The 4,796-nt window shown below is 41.7% G+C and overlaps 1 long non-coding RNA gene across 1 annotated transcript; it reads right to left on the bottom strand.

The window, feature by feature from the left end:
- Positions 1 to 1,300: 1,300 nt before the first annotated feature.
- LOC119306869 lies at positions 1,301 to 4,500 on the bottom strand. Its single transcript, XR_005149064.1, has 5 exons — positions 4,397 to 4,500; positions 2,989 to 3,129; positions 2,499 to 2,546; positions 1,946 to 1,990; positions 1,301 to 1,550 (listed from the first exon to the last, which is right to left on the bottom strand). It is a non-coding gene; the product is annotated as an uncharacterized LOC119306869 (long non-coding RNA).
- Between the last annotated feature and the right edge of the window lie 296 nt (positions 4,501 to 4,796).

The raw sequence follows: 4,796 nt of genomic DNA, 5'->3' as shown, positions 1-4,796 counted from the left end.
ACACAAAAATGCGCGCGACGCCCTAATGCATGCATGTCCGAGCACACGACGGAACACACACGGTCACGCTCAAGTGCTCAACCTACACGTGCATGCACACACATACTCAGTCAGGGTGAGCTAGTGACCGTATAAACACCGGAATATATATATATTGAGCGCAATGAGCGTATTATGAAGTCCAACGACTAGTGTCTTGGCTGATCGTCCTAAGAATGCTTATATATGAATAAAGCTCTCTCATTTAACCGGAAAGGAGGAAGTATGGACTAGCACTACTTTTTGGTGTGTCCCGTCAACTCGCAGAACGAGAAGAAGCTTGCAGGACAAGGTGAAGCTCGCTTACGCCTTTTGACTAATGCAACCTACCCTCGGTGGACATGCATCAGTCCATTCGGTGTCAGATTGTCAGAGGCATACACTATAGTACCCAACATGCGGAGTACCATCATTGTTCGACACCACGAAGAGGCGAAGAGCCAAGCGCAGTAGTACGAGTAGTACTACTACTAGAACCACATGGTGGAGCGTCTGTACTCTTATTTTTTTATCTCTAATAAAGTACACGTTTATTCCGGAGAAGGGCAGAAAACGGCAGCCCAACATGTAATGAATGATATCGATCAACCAACCATGCTCGAATATATCTTGGCCTCCGTGCGAGCCCGTCTGTGTGTTCTCGCTCCTCGTCTCTCTCAAGGAACGGTGGGTTGGCTCTTTGCCGTCAATTGAGATCGGTTTGCTCATACTCTTGTCCCACATGTCAGTGATATGCCAAGAGGAGATGCGTTGACCGACTGGCCATACGCGTACTTGGTTTTGCACCTTCATACTCCTCCTCCCTCAGTCACAGTTTACTAGGCGCGCTTCATTATGATGCATTTCTCTCAATGCACACTACAACAGGAACCCCCATCTAGCAACGCATTTTTCCGTATCTAAAAGCCCATATATGCGTTGCAGGTATCTTTACCAACGATTTGGGATGCGTAACCTTATCCAGTGTTGCTAGCACATAATGCAACGCTTACAGTGCCGTTGGTAAAAGGACCGTTGCAAGAGTGCAACACATAAAACTAACTTTTACAACACTTCTATATGTTGGTGATTAACGTTCATGAATCCAAATTTCACTGCTTGGCAATAGAGAATGCGCAACGCTTAAGGTGTAGGTACATATGTAATGTGTATATTACATATACAATGGTGATAATTATGTATTGCGTATGCTCCACACAGTGAGCAAAAAAAGTAAGAGAAGAGGAAGAAATCATATATTGGATTAAAATGTTGGATTACAATAGTGGATATTACATGAGGAACATCATCCCAATGTGATGCATAATCTAAATATTTTGTTGATATCCCTACAACTTCACTAAAACTTAACTGAATAACATCATCCAACAGGAACAACATCCCTACAACTTAACCAAAACTGAAGGCATCCATCATCATCATCATGAACTGGATCATCATCATCATCATCTTCATCATCATTGCAGTATACTTTCCACGCACCCATATAATCATCCATATATCTTCTGAATCTACAAAGAAAATAACAAAATGAACTATTAACACACAATGATCTGACATCATGCAACTAGTGACAGAGGCAGGTTATTAGTCACGTACAAATTTTGAAGTCCATGCAATTTTTGTTATACATAAAAAATTACTAGCATACATAGCAGATGGAAATGCATTCATAACTTACCTCAAGGTGATCATTGACCCGTTACTAATAGTTTTGTTACCTTTTCTTTTAGGGTTTCAGGTTACATACTTAAACTATATGAGCCTAATATGAGCGTCTTAGTGTATGGCAAAAAGTAAGTGTTAACATTTGCTTTGATTGCTTCCAATGTTCAACATATCAAATGGGACAAAGATACACATTTTGTACGGCATGCGGTGCGAAATCTGTTGGAGGAGCACGAACCTGCAGCAATTGTTGGCGTCCCTTCTCCCACCTCCTCGTGAGATCCTGGTCCAAGCATGAGTAAAATATATCAGAGTACAAATGGACTTTCAGTTTGTGCTTGTAAACATAATTTAAATATTAGTTACACACCAATTGTGGTAAAGGGCCTAATTAAGTTATTCAACACATCATGCTGGTTAACATGGTAATTCGTGTTTGGATAAAAATAAATTAGTCCGGACAAAATCACTGCCTATGCAGTATATATACACAGCCAGAAAGACCTAAATATGAAATCGTTACGAAACGATGGAGAGACATGCTTACAGTTTTTCTGAAGCTACAGACTTTTCACACAGCAAGGTATATATGCAGTGACCATGACTAATCACAACAATTCTTTAATTGGAGTGTGTACAAAAAGCATTGTGCACACATCTTTTATTGTTTCAGAACATGAAAAGGGTGGGAAAACGCCAATTTTTGAACAAAATTAAGGACTGCTTCGGAACCACACACCGTTAGTCAGGATTTATACAATCCCGCATATTCTGGAAAGTAGCTTAATTACCTTATTATGCTTTCAGTAAGTGGCTGCTCTGAAATCCAAATAATGAAACTGCAGAGGAATGATATACATTCGGTTAGAAACAAATGTTTAGAATATTGCTCCCGTAATAATGATTGTAGGAACATTCATATTTTACATTGAAACCAGATCAACCAGTCTGATGTAAACATGAAACTGTACATATCAAGTACTCATTGCTATTAGCATAACTTGCGCATCGTCAGTAGGATTGTAGTCTGACTACCAAATAAACCAAGTAAAAGTTATGCTCAGCGTTACACATTAATTCAAGAAAGTTGGGAAGCTGATGTGCTAAACATCACATTATGGAAAATTATGTAATGTCTCAGCATCATAGCTTATATTAATGCTGAAACTCGGAAGATATATAAAATATAACAGGAAATTAACTGGAGTTCTGGTGGGTATACATACAAAATGACATAAAGTTCTCAAATCCTGTATGTGCAAAAATCAACTAATTAATTACTTCGACTAGCATGGACTGAGATGGAAAATCATCTGTAAATTGAGCTATTAATCATCTCCTTATCAGGCCGCCGTACAGCTGCGTGGTAGCCTCGTTGTTCCCCATCTGCTTTAAACTGTCGTCGCTGGACTTCCTATTTTGCTGCAACAACCATCATGGCGTTAATGCTTTAATTAGCCTGATTGGAAAAAGAGAAGATTGAAAAGTTGGAGTCTTCTAATATTTGTTTCTAACAGCAAAATCACAGCAGGCACTTAAGCCCAAACAGTGGCAAATCCTAACACCACCAGAACCAGGGATGAAATTAGGCGTGGGGCACCTGGGGCTATAGCCCCGGGCGTGGCCCAACTAGTACACATGCACATGTTTATATTTTTTTTCAGAATTTGGTGTTATACAGGCCCAGCCCCAGTCCTGCTAACCCAGGCCCAAGTAAGCGCATGGACGTGCATTTGATTAGCCCCGCGAAAAGTCCAACTCGCCTAATTGACAGAAATATCGTCCGATCAGAAGCGAACCCTGAACCACAAATGCGTCGCTCATCGCAGAGCAGCCCCTGCTACGCGCCTGAGCCCTAATGATCTGCTTGGCTACCTCATGTTCTGTACTTCTCAACTGCCCACTACCAAACCCAGGTAAACATCCAATGATTCATCTGTTCCTAGTATATATTTTTATGTAAACCTATTCGTAGTATATATTGTCCTACTTATTACTACTAGGTTTATCCAATGCCCTGTACAGGTAATTTCTGCCACGCTCCGTTTCATATTTTTTTGTCGTGGTTTTAGTTAAAAGAACGAAGGGAGTGCAATCTATTCCCTAGTTCTTGTGTATCATAGACGAAATCAATTACAGTATTGTTAAATAGTAAAACATAAGTCAATTTTATTTTGTTAAACTGTACAATTTCAGTCAATTTTCTTTCGGTGCCAACAGGAAACTAGAAATCCAAGACGAGGACTACTCGGTCAATTACATCCGTGCTACTACACGCTTTGAGATAATGATATATTATGTTCTTATTTTTAAAAGTTATGAACAATTGACTTAGGTTATGTCCCTTGTCTTGGTCTTGAATTCTGAATTTTACCTTCACAGCTCCAGGTCCTTCTACTACTGATGACGAAACAATGAGATCAAATTAATAAAGCCTTTATTAATTTGGTACTAGCTTGTGCAATGATTCACTTTATTGAACTTTTATAAATTTCTATGAATTTTCTGTTGTTTTAATAATGGAGTTCACATTGCCTACAAAATGCGAATATGTAGTGTATTTCTGACATGCAATGATATATATGTGGTATACCGTCTAGTCTTGGCTTTTTATAGCCGCTTGGTTACAACCCTAGGCTTCGAAAAATCCTGGCTCTGCCTCTGAGCAGAGACGAGTGGACCAACTCACCTGCAGCCATAGCAGGACGAGGAGGAGGAAGCTCCACGACTGCTTTGTCCCGAGCAGCAGCAAGGATTCCTCCCTGCATGTCTACAGGAGAAGAGAAGAGCAGAGATCACAGAAAGTGGGAGAGAGAGGGATAGGACGAAGCAAGGGGAGGGGATGCACTCACCGGACAAGAAGAGGAGGACACGGCCACCGGCGCCGGAGCCGACGCCGAAACCCTAGCCATGGGGGGAGGGTCGCGGGTGGGCTCTGGTGGCTGCGAGCGCCGGATCTAGCCGAATGGGAAAGCGCCGCGGTGCCAGGGGACCTCGGGCTGTGCTTCACGGGCATGGGATTCGCCGGACGTCGCCTAAATCAGCCGCTGCAGGTGGCGCGGCGAGGAGCTGCGTGAAGAGTGAGAGAT

The sequence above is a fragment of the Triticum dicoccoides genome, chromosome 5B (genome assembly GCF_002162155.2).
Source record: "Triticum dicoccoides isolate Atlit2015 ecotype Zavitan chromosome 5B, WEW_v2.0, whole genome shotgun sequence".
Taxonomy (NCBI): domain Eukaryota; kingdom Viridiplantae; phylum Streptophyta; class Magnoliopsida; order Poales; family Poaceae; genus Triticum; species Triticum dicoccoides.
Note: the sequence above shows the minus strand (reverse complement) of the source record. Positions and strands in the feature narration are given on the sequence as shown.